Source organism: Callithrix jacchus, chromosome 3 (genome assembly GCF_049354715.1).
Source record: "Callithrix jacchus isolate 240 chromosome 3, calJac240_pri, whole genome shotgun sequence".
Lineage (NCBI taxonomy): Eukaryota > Metazoa > Chordata > Mammalia > Primates > Cebidae > Callithrix > Callithrix jacchus.
In genome coordinates, this window is record NC_133504.1 from 33,759,049 (window position 1) to 33,772,130 (window position 13,082).

Consider the following 13,082-nt stretch of genomic DNA (forward strand, 5'->3'; position numbering starts at 1 on the left):
GAGTGGGATCAAAGGGAAATGAGTCCTGTTTAAAACAAGGAATAAGGAACTGATGGAGAATAGGAAATGCTCCATAACCTGTACTTTGGTCTTATTCTACCAAAGAGGATGACAATTCGGAGTAAAGTATGGCTTCTCATTAAGCTTCCTAGACAATTGAAATGGATGTGTGATCTAAGACAAAACGAACTTAGCATGTTTAAAAGTAGAATAAGGCAAGTTATACCCATAGATTTTTGGTTATTATTATTATTATTATTTTTTTTTTGAGACAGAATTTCTATCTTGTTGCCCAGGCTGGAGTACAATGGCAGGATCTCTGCTCACCACAACCTCTACCTCCCAGGTTCAAGTAACTCACCAGCCTCAGCCTCCCGAATAGCTGGGATTACAGGCATGCACTACCATGCTCAGCTAATTTTTTATTTTTAGTAGAGACCGGGTTTCACCATGTGTTTCAGACTAGTCTTGAACTCCCGATCTTAGGTGATCTGCCCGCGTCAGCCTCCCAAAGTGCTGGGATCACAGGTATGAGCCACTGCCTCCGGCCTATACATAGTTACTTAAGCCAACTTTTAAAAATGCATTATTCTGGACAGTGTCTATTTAAGAGAATAAACTTTTGATTTAATGTTAATAATAATTATAGAAAATAGTAGAATTTGTCAAATTTATTTTCTCTTTTAAGCTATAAGTGACAACGTACTAGGATTTATTTCTGCCTTATGTCAGAGAAGCCTAAAATTGCTAAGAAACTGATTCATCCCTAAATCATCACAGTTAAAGAAGTTCTGCCTTGAAGCTTTCAAGGTAAGGCAAGATTCACTTTGCCCTTCAGATTGTTTCTTTTGTACAAAAATGACATTTTGGTTGGGATTTGTGTTTGACAGCTCTATAATGTAATTTTCCAGGCTGTGTTGAAGTGAAACCAAATGTCACTGGCTTCATTCAGTATCTTTTCTGCCTGGTGGAACATACCATTAATTACTATTCTATTTATTTTTACAACCGATGAAAAAATGGATTATTTTGATTTGTGGAGTTCTTTTACACACAATTTTCCAGAAGATAAAGATCATGTATTAGCCCCTATAGATGCCCTCGATTGCACATTAATTGACTTTGACTGTTAAGGAACTGCCCATGTTAGTTCCATTTTGGCGTTACTTACACTAGCAGGCAATAGGTTGTATATTGGATTAGAGTATGTGTGAGCAGTGGGAGAACTCTGTGCAACGATTTAAAGGGTGGTCATGTAAAAGCCATCCAGAAATGCTGAGAATGAAAAAGACATTTATAATAGAAAACCAACTCATGGTTTGAGAGTAGAAGTGAAGCTGAGTTAACTACATGTGCTGAGTCAAAAACTCTGCCGTCTTGGACACCTTGCTGCTGGGGAAGAGAAGCGGAGACAAGGACAAAAGTGTTAGAACTACTTAGAGGGTCATACAGGTTTGTTTTTTTTTTTTAGACCAAAAACTAGCCTGAAAAATAAATGGTATTAAATAAATGGTTTAAGGAGGTAGAAAAAACAGGCCCAGACAGACATGAAGGTTTGGTTTTTTGTGGTGGTTATTGTTGTTTTTTGCCACTAGCTACATTGAAATCAGAATTTTATTTATTTATTTGATTTTTTATTTTTTATTGCATTTTAGGTTTTGGGGTACATGTGCAAAACATGCAAGATAGTTGCATAGGTACACACATGGCAGAGTGTTTTGCTGCCTTCCTCCCCTTCACCCACATTTGGCATTTCTCCCCAGGCTATCCCTCCCCAGCTCCCCCCGGCGCTGTCCCTCCCCGATTCCCCACAATAGATCCCAGTGTGTAGTACTCCCTTCCTTGTGTCCATGTGTTCTCATTTTTCATCACCCGCCTATGAGTGAGAATATGCGGTATTTCATTTTCTGTTCTTGTGTCAGTTTGCTGAGAATGATGTTCTCCAGATTCATCCATGTCCCTACAACATGTTCTACTATAAGGACACATGCACACGAATGTTCATTGCAGCACTGTTTACAATAGCAAAGACCTGGAACCAACCCAAATGCCCATCAATGATAGACTGGACTGGGAAAATGTGGCACATATACACCATGGAATATTATGCAGCAATCAAAAATGATGAGTTCGTATTCTTTGTAGGGACATGGATGAAATCAGAATTTTAAAGTGAAACTTTGCTTAACTTTTTTATCATATTAATCAAGGTAACGTTTGTGACACTAGAGAACCCGTGGCTACTTGGAAAGAGATAATTACTAGACATTGTTGTCATTTTAAATTTTTTAAGAGGATATTTTGCTGCTTATCAATTTTCTATTCATAAAAGGAAGAAAATCCACCTATTAGCATACAAATTATAATTTTATCTATCTGCTTATTATACTAAATTTTGGAATAACATAAAATGAAAAAAACCTTTCTTAGTGTAAAAAGAACCTAAAATCATTCTGTTCGTAATTTTAAATTTATAAACTTAATTTTTTATTTGCTTTTGTTTTTCACCAATGCTTTTTGGCATGAAGATATCATATGTCAATAGGAAATCAGGATGCCACAATGGTAGATGGGTTGTGAAAGAAAATGGAAATCAGAACAGTGACATAAAAGACCATCATATGATATGACTGATTATTTAACAGAGTGGGAACACAGATATAAGGTGTTAGGTCAAAGGCTATCATGAATCAGGAATCTGAGAAATATTCTGTGGACTCAGACTAAACACATTAATTATAATTTTTCCTCTATTTTGCTGCCATTCTTCAGGAAGCTCAGGCAGATATGAAAAGCCATTCATGGGAAGCCTTTTAAAAATGAAGTAAACTTAAACTTCTCGGTCTTATTAAAGAGAATAAAAAACAAACACTCACTTTCCTTGAGTCAAAGCTGGCCTAGTCCCTCCTTCAGACTATTGAGTTGTGTATAAAACCCTATTCCATGTTGCCCAAACCTGTGAAAGTTATCTGACCTTCCTGTCTTAGCTGTCTCCATGGCACAGCCTTATGCATTTCCGGCAGCTATAGCATTTCTGCTTCCTAGAACTGAGTATCTTTGATTGCCGTTAGCCTACTATAGCTTTTCTGTTTGATTTTTGACTTGGTTCTAGTACATCAAATCTACCAAAGTTGTCTTTTCCGTTACCTGATATGATCCCAGGACTACAGTTTTTCTCAATTGATTAGTTCTCCTTCTTGCATTCTACAACCTAGACTAATCTAACTTGGCTGTATCTTCTATTAATCAACAGTCTACCTCATGTCATTTCCATGAGCATTAAATGAGAATGCAGTTAGGGGTACATCATATCACCTGGTACCGAGATATCTATTATACTTATCTTGGTTCAAGACAATATGTTGATTAACGCTCTTCCTGTAACATAAAGTTTTATCCTAGCACTGTCCATGATAAATCTAATGTGTCACATATGTAACTTTAATTTTTGTTAATATTAAAACATATACATAAGTAGGTGAAATCAGTTTAATGAGGTGTTTTTCTTAACTATACACAGTATATCCAAAATATAATTATTTCAACATTTAATCAATATGAAAAATATCAAACAGCTATTTTACTTATTTTGGCTGAGTCTTAAAATTTATTGTTTTTTAACACTTAACAGAATATCTCAATTCAGAGCAGCATCATTTCAAGTATTTAAAAGCCAGATGTGATTTGAGGCTGCCATATTAGATAGCACAGCTGCAAAGTTGTATGGGTCTGAATTTCCGGCTATGACCAAATGCTCATTTTTTGAATCAGATCACTAAAATTCTGCATCTTTTCAAATGATTCCTATCACCTGGAGGTAAAAGTATAAGCACTGTATCATTGCATTCGAAGTTTCACATCAACTGACTCCTGTTAATATCTTAACTGTGATCATCTGTCATTTTTTAAAATCTATATTTCTCCAGACAAACTGCCTTTCTTCCTTCTTTTCAGATAAGTTAAACGTTCACCATCCCAGGACCTCAATTTGCTATTTCCTCTGTTTAGAATACTCTTCAGATTTTTATTTACATATAAGTTGCTATTCACATTATTCATGTCTTTGCTAAAATGTCCAGTAATTACAGAAGATTTTCACAAAGTACTTCATCTGTAATACCAAACGTCTCTCAGTCCATATCCAATATCCTGCCTTTCCCACCACTCCCATTAACATTACACTGCATCATTTTTCTTCTTCGAACTGTACTCATCACTGATTTAATTTTTTTTAATTTTATTTTTCTATTTCAGTAGGGTTTTGGGGAACTGGTGGTGTTTGATTTCATAAATAGGTTATTTAGTGGTGATTTCTGATATTTTGGTGTGCCCATCACCCAAGAAGTGTACACTGTACCCATTGCAGTTTTTTATCCCTCACCACCCCCACCCTGTCCCCCGATCCTTAAAGTCCGATGTGCCATTCCTAATGCTTTTGCATCCTCGTAGCTTAATTCCCACATGAGTGAGAACATACAATGTTTGGTTTTCCATTCCTGAGTTACTTCACTTAAAATAATAGTCTGCAATTCCATCCAGGTTGCTGTGAATGCCATCTTTTTCATTGTTTTTTAATAGCTGAGTAGTATTCCATAGTGCGTGTATGTGTGTGCGTGTGTGTGTGTGTGTGTGTGTGTGTGTGTGACACATTGCTGCTGGGGAAGAGACGCGGAGGTAAAGGCAAAAGTATTAGAGCTACATTAGCGTGTCATACAGATTTGTTTTTTTTTCTAAACAGGAAACTTGCCTGGAAATTAATAGTTTATAGGGTTTAACGTGCTAGAATAAAGTGACCCAGAAAGACATAGAAGCTTGTTTCTTTGTGGTTGTTATTGTTGTTTTACTATTAGCTACATTGAAATTAGAATTTTAAAGTGAAATTTTGCTTAACTTTATTATCATATTAATGAAAGTAACATTTGTGACCCTAGGGAAACTGTGGCTACATGGAAAGGGGCTATTACTATACATTGTTGTCACTTTAGAAATTTTTAAGAGGATATTTTGCTGCTTATCAATATTTTATTTATAAAATATATAAATACACACATATGCATATATATATATGTACACATACATATATATATAACTTATACATGATACATAAATAAACATTTTCTTTATCCACTCATTGATTGATGGGCATTTGGGCTGATTTCATATTTTTGCAATTCCAAATTGTCCTGCTATAAACACACATGTGCAAGTATCTTTTTTATATAATAACTTCTTTTCCTCTAGGTAGATATCTAGTAGTGGGATTGTTGGATCAAACTGTGGATCTACTTTTAGTTCTCTACACTGCTTTCTATAGTGATTGTACTGGTTTACATTCCCACCAGCAATGTAGCCCCACAGTAGTTCCCTGTTCACTGCATCCCTGCCAACATCTATTACTTTTTGATTTTTTGATTGTGGCCATTCTTGCAGGTATGAAGTGTATCACATTGTTTTGATTCATATTTTCTGACAATTAGTGATGTCGAGCATTTTTCCACATGCTTTTTGGCCACTTGCATATCTTCCTTTGAGAATGCTCTATTCCTATCCTTAGCCTACTTATTAATGGGATTGTTTATTTTATTTGTTGCTGATTTGTTTGATTTCTTTGTAGATTCTGAATATTAGTTCTTTATCAGATGTATAGATTATGAAGATTTTGTCCCACTCTGTGGTTTGTCTGTTAACTCTGCTGATTATTTATTTTGCTGTGCAGAAGCTTTTAAGTTTAATTATTTCCCATATATTTATCAGTACTTTTGTTGTATTTGCTTTTGGGTTCTTGGTCATGATATCCTTATATAAACCAATGTCTAGAAGGGTTTTTCCAAAGTTATAGTCTATGATCTTTGTGCTTTCAGGTCTTAGATTTAAGTCTTTGATCCATTTTGAGTTCACTTTTGTGTAAGGTGGAAGATGAGGATCCAGTTTTATTCTTCTACATGTGGCTTGCCAAGTATCCCAGAATCATTTGTTGAGTAGGGTGTTCTTTCTCCACTTTATGTTCTGGTTTGCTTTGTCAAATATCAGTTGGTGGTAAGTATTTGGCTTTAGTTCTAGGGTATCTATTCTGTTTCATTGGCCTATGTGCCTATTTCTTATAACAGTACCATGCTATTTTGGTGACTATGATCTTATAGCATAGTTTGCAGTTGAGTAATGTGATGCCTCCAGATTTTTTTTTTAGTCTCGCTTTGGCTATGTGGGCTCTTTTTTGGTTCCATATTAATTTTAGGATTGTTTTTTCTAGTTCTGTAAAGAATGATGATAATATTTTGATGGGAATTGCATTAAATTTGTATATTGTTTTTGGCAGTATGGTCATTTTTACAATAGTGATTCTACCTGTCCATGAACATGGGATGTGTCTCCATTTTTTTGTGTCATCTATATCTTTCAGCAGTGTTTAGTAGTTTTCCTTGTAGAGGTCTTTCACATCCTTGGGTAGGTATAATCCTAAGTATTTTGTTTTATTGCAGCTATTTAAAAACGGGTTGAGTTCTTGATTTGATTCTCAGCTTGGTCGCTGTTGGTGTAAAGCAGAGATACTGATTTGTGCACATTAATTTTTTGTCCTTGAAACTGATGAATTTGTTTATCATTTCTAGCAACCTTTTGGTTAAGTCTTTGGGGTTTTCTTGGTATGCAATCATATTATCAGTAAATTAAGTAACAGTTTGACTTCCTCTTTACCAATATATATGATCTTTATTTATTTATCTTGTCTGATTGTTCTTGTTAGGACTTCCAGGACTATTAATATGTTAAACAGAAGTGGTGAAAGTTATTCCTTGTCTTGTTCCACTCTCAGAAGGAATGCTTTCAACTTTTCTCTATTAGTATAATGTTGACTGTGGGTTTGTCGTAAATGGCTTTTATTACCTTAAGGTATGTTCCTTCTATGCTGATTTTGCTTAGATTTTCTAATCATAAAGGGATGCTGGATTTTGCCAAATGGTTTTTCTGTGTCTTTGCGATGATCGTGTGATTTTTGTTTTAAATTCTGTTTATATGGTGTATCACATTTATTGACTTACATATGTTAAGCCATACTGCATCCCTGGTATGAAACCCACTTGATCATGGTTGATCATCTTTTGATATGCTGTTAGATTTGGTTTGCTAGTATTTTGTTGAGGATTTTTGTATCTATGTTCATTGGGGATATTGGTCTGTTGTTTTCATTATTGTCCTGTTCTTCCCTGGTTTTGATATAAAGATGATACTGACTTCATAGAACAATTTAGGAAAAATTTCCTCTTTTTGTATCTTATGGAATGGTATCAATAGAATTGGTACCAATTCTTCTTTGAATGTCAGATAGAATTCAGCAAATCTGTCTGGTTTTGGGCTATTTTTGTTGGCAATTGTTTTATTACCATTCAGTCTCACTGTTTGTTATAGATCTGTTGAGAGATTCTATATTTTCCTGTTTAATCTAGGAGAGTTGAATATTTCCAGAAATTTATCCATCTTCTCTATGTTTTCTAGTTTATGTGCATAAAGATGTTCATAGAAGCCCTGAATAATCTTTAGTATTATTGTGGTATCCATTGTAATATCTTTCTAACTGAGCCTATTTGGATCTTCTCCCTTTTCTTGGTTAAACTCACTAATGATCCATCAACTTTATTTGTGCCTTTAAATAACCAACTTTTTGCTTTATTGATATTTTGTATTTTTTTTTTGTTTCAATTTTATTTAGCTCTGCTCTGCTCTTTGGTATTTCTTTTCGTCTGCTGGGTTTGAATTTGGATTGTACTTGTTTCTCCAGCTCCAGGAAATGTGGATTTACATTTCTATTTGTGCTCTTTCAAACTTTTTGATGTAGGCATTTGTTGCAATGAACTTTCCTCTCAGCACTGCCATTACTGTATCCCAGGGGTTTTGGTAGGTTGTTTAACTATTATTGTTCAGTTCAAAGAATTTTTAAATTTTCATTTGGATTTCATTGTTTATCCAGTGATCATAGAAGCAGGTATTTAATTTCCATATATTTATATGATTTTGAGAGTTCCTTTTGGAGTTGATTTCCAATTTATTTTCACTGTGGCCTGAGAGAGTACTTAATATAATTTCAATTTTCTTAAATTTACTGAGACTTATTTTGTGGCCTATCATATGCTCTGTCTTAGAGAATGTTCCATGTGCTGATAAACAGAATGTTTATTCTGCAGTTGTTGGGTAAAGTGTTCTGTAAATATCTGTTAAGTCCATTTGTTATAGGGTGTAGTTTAAGTTCATCGTTTCTTTGTTGACATGTCTTGATGATCTGTCTTGTGCTTTCAGTAGAGTATTAAAGTCCCCCACTATTACTGTGTTGTCATCTTTCTCATTTCTTAAGTCTAGTAGTAATTGTTCTATAAATTTGGGGCTCCAGTGTTAGGTACATATTTATTCAAAATTGTGATATTTGACTGTAGGACTAGTCCTTTTACCATTATATAATGTCCCTCTTTGTCTTTTTTTTAACTACTCTTGCTTTATAATTTGTTTTGTATGATATGAGAAGAGCTACTCATATTCACTTTTGGTCCTTATTTGCATAGAATATCTTTTTTTGCCCATTTACCTTAAGTTTATGTGAGTCCTTATGTATTAGGCAAGTATCCTGAAAACAGCAGAAAATTCGTTGGAAAATTCTTATCCATTCTGTATCTTTTACGGGGAGCATTTAGGCCCCTTACATTCAATGTTAAAATTAAGATGTTAGGTAGGATTCTATTCATTATGCTATTGTTTGCCTGAATACCTTGTTTTATATTTAATTTTGTTATTGTTATATAGGTCCTGTGAGATTTATGCTCTAAAGAGGTTCTATTTTGGTGTGTTCAGAGGATTTGCTTCAAGATTTAGAGCTCTTTTAACAGTTATTGTAGTGACAAATTCGCTCAGCATTTGTTTGTCTGGAAAAGACTGTATCTTGTTTTCACTTATGAAGCTTAGTTTCACTAAATACAAAATTATTGGCTGATAATTGTCTTGTTTAAGGAAGTTAAAAATAGGAATCTGATCCCTTCTAGCTTATAGGGTTTCCACTGATAAATCTGTTCTTTCTTAATATGCTAGGTTTTCCTTTATAGGTTATCTGATGCTTTTGCCTCACAAGTCTTAAGATTCTTTCCTTCATCTTGACTTTAGGTAACCTGATGACTATGTACCTAGGTAACGATATTTTTGCAATAAATTTTCCAAGTGTTCTTTGAGCTTCTTTTATTTGGTTGATCTCTAGCAAGGCTGGGAAACTCTGTTCAATTATTTCCTTGAACATGTTTTCCAAACTTCTAGATTTCTCTTCTTCAAATTATAGTTAGGTTTGAATATTTAACATAGTCCCAAACTTCTTGTAGCCTTTGTTCATTTTTTTTAAATTATTTTTTCTTTGTTTTTGACACATTGGGTTAATTCAGAAGCCTTGTCTTTGAGTTTTGAAGTTCTTTCTTCTGCTTCTTCAATTCTATTGCTGAGACTTTACAGTGCATTTTGCATTTTCTAAGTATGTCCTTGATTGTCAGAAGCTGTGATTTTTTTGTTTATGCTATTTCACTGAAGAATTTTCCTTTCATATCCTGTATCATGTTTTTGATTCCTTTAAGTTGGACTTCACATATATCTCATGCCTCCTTAATTAGCTTAATAATTGACCTTCCAAATTCCTTTTCTGTCAATTTAGAGCTTTTATCTTGGTTTGGATCCATTGCTGGTGAGCTGGCATGATCTTTTGGGAATGTTAAAGAAACCTGTTTCCTCATATCACCAGAATTGTTTTTCTGATTCCTTCTCATTTTGGTAGACTACGTTAAAAGGAAGATCAGAATTCAAGAGCTGCTGTTCAGATTCTTTTGTTCACCAGTTGCTCCCTTGATGTAGTGCTCTCCATTTTCTCTAGGAATGGAGATTTCTGATAGCCGAACTATAGGATTGTTTTTGCTCTTGGGTGTAGCCACCCAGAAGAGATACTGGACTCCAGGCTGGTACTGGGGGGTATCTGTAAAGAGTCCTGTGATGTAATCCATCTTCAGATCTTGCAGCTATGGATACCAACATCAACATTTTCTCTGGTGGAGGTTGCAGGGGAGTAAAGGGGACTTTATGAGACAACCTTGGTTGTGTGTTTGTTTAGTGCACTAGTTTTGTGTTGGTTGGCCTCCAACCAGGAGGTAGTGTTTTCAAGAACTCATCAGATGTGGTCCTACAGGAAGGATGCAAACTTGCCCTAGGAACACTTGGTTAAGTATTCAGGTTTCTCAGGCAGTGAGCAAGGCCATAGATTTCCCAAGAGATTATGACTTTTGTCTTCAGCTACCAGAGCAGGTAGAGAAAGACTACCAGATGAGGGCAAGGATAGGTGTGTCTGAGCTCAGCCTTTTCTTGGGCAGGGCTTGCTGTGGCTACTATGGGGGATATAGGTGTCATTTTTTCCCAGTCCAATAGAGTTACATTACCAGGGAAATTATGGCTGCCTCTGCTGAGTTATTTAGGTCACCAAGGAGGTGGGGGAAAGCTGGCAATCACAGGCCTTACTCCACTTCCACTCAGCCCACTGTCCTAAAGGCTGAACTCATTCCTACCATGCCCTCCCAACAGCACCGAGTCTACTTCCAAGTAGCCAGTGACCAGCGCCGAGAACTAGCTCCAGAGCACGAGCCTCTCTGTTGAGAAAGCAAGGAGACACACAGTTTTTTGGCATCTCAGGAAGCCTGCAGTGGTAATTCAGTTCCTTCAAATGGTCTGTGGATTCTCTTGGCTTTCCTGGTATGTTTCTGTGGTAGTTCGTGGAGCAAAGTTTCATGACATAAATCTCCATATGCTGCTCTGCCTATTCAAGTGGGAGTTGCAAGCTAGTCCTGCTTCCTATATGCCATCTTAATCCCTGATTCCACATTTTCAGATTAAAGTTTACATTCCACAAATAAAATTCTCTGTTTTATTTATTGGTGAATATCCGGTATCAGACATAGCATCTGTCTCACAGTAGGTGCTCAATAATATTTGCAGAGCTGGTGAATAAATCACACAAATACATACACTCTCATACAATATATACATATACATAGACACACATGTACATCTTTAAGTAAAACCATAATCTTTAATAAGTGACTTATTTACCTAATGCAGATGTGTACACACGTACACAGAGACAAAAAAAATTACACACAAACCTGTGGAGTCTGAGAAACTGTCCTAAAACACAATGCCCAAAGGTTAAATAAAGAATGAAAATATGAAAATGCATAGCTAAATAGAAACTAGCTAAGTATTAACTTTCTTTCATCACACAGTATTATATAGTAGTTTTTAAAAATGAGTAAGATTATCTGTCATTTGTACAAAATGATAAACAATATTTATTTTTCCATAGATTATTACAAATATTAGAATTTATGAATCTAAAATGCTAGAGCATGATCTACTTTTTTAAAGAATACATTTGACTGTATTACATATTAAAAAATTCTGCACTTGAAAAAAAACACCAATAAGGAAATAAAAAGGCAAGACATAAACTGGGAGAAATATTTGCTTGATATATATTTTGAGAAAATAATTATATCTAGGATATTAATAGTAAAAAGATTAATGATACAATTAAAAATTAGCCCAATATTTGAACAGGCATTTCACCACAGAAAATATATGTATATTTAGTAAACACTTGAAAAGGTGTTCAACATTATTATTCATTAGGAAAATGCACACTGTAACAAAAGTCAGTTATTTCTTGATACAACTCAAATGGCCATAATAAAGAGGACAAACAGTAACCAGTGTGATGCAGAGAAGGAAAACCTGGAACTTACCCTGCTCTTAGGAATGCAAAATGGTGCAGCCATTTTGGAATTTTTGACAGTCTTGTAAAAGGTAAAACATATTTATCATACCACCCCATGATCTCACTCCTAGGAATCTGCTCAAGAAAGGTGAAAATGTAGTCTACACAACCACATACATGCAAATATTTACAGCCACATTATTGGTAATAGCCAAAAGCTGGAAATAATCCACTGGTACATCAACTGATGAATGCATAAATAAAATTAAATGTATGTACTGAATTGAATATCGTCTCCTCAAAAATCTATCTTTACTTGGAAACTTAGAGTGTGATTTCATTTGGAAATTGGGTCTTGCATATGTAATTACTTAAAATGAAGTCACACATTATTAAAGTAGGCCCTACTCTACTGACTGGTCTCTTCATAAAAAAGAACAAACATAAGAGACACAGAGACAAACAAGAATTGGCTGGGCATGGTGGCTCAAGCCTGTAATCCCAGCATGTTGGGAGGCCAAGGTGGGTGGATCACTAGGTCAGGAGATTGAGACCATCCTGGTCAACATGGTGAAACTCTGTCTCCACTAAAAATACAAAAAATTAGCTGGGCATGGTGGCGCGTGCCTGTAATCCCAGATACCCAGGAGGCTGAGGCAGGAGAATTGCCTGAACCCAGGAGGCAGAGGTTGCCTGAGCTGAGATCACCCCATTGCATTCCAGCCTGCGTCGTAACAAGAGCGAAACTCCGTATCAAAAAAAAAAAAAAAAAAGGTGTAATTCCAGCACTTTGGGAGGCCGAGGCAGGTGGATCACAAGATCAACAGATAGAGACCATCCTGGTCAACATGGTGAAACCCCCGTCTCTACTAAAAATACAAAAAATTAGCTGGTCATGGTGGCGCGTGCCTGTAATCCCAGCTACTCAGGAGGCTGAGGCAGGAGAATTGCCTGGACCCAGGAGGCGGAGGTTGCGGTGAGCCGAGATTGCACCATTGCACTCCAGCTTGGGTAACAAGAGCGAATCTCCGTCTCAATAAATAAATAAATAAATAAACAAACAAATAAATAAATAAATAAATAAAAGGAAGAATACCACATGATGATGGAGATGGAGATTGGAGTGATGCCTTTGCAAGCCAAGGAACACCCAAGATTACCAGGAACTAGAAGCAGCTAGGAAGGGAAAAGGAAGGATTTTTCCCCTTGGACCATCAAAGGGAGTGTGGCTCTGCTGATGCTTTGATTTCAAACATCTAGCTTCCAGAATTGTGAGAGAAAAAACTTCTGTTGTCTTAAGCCACCA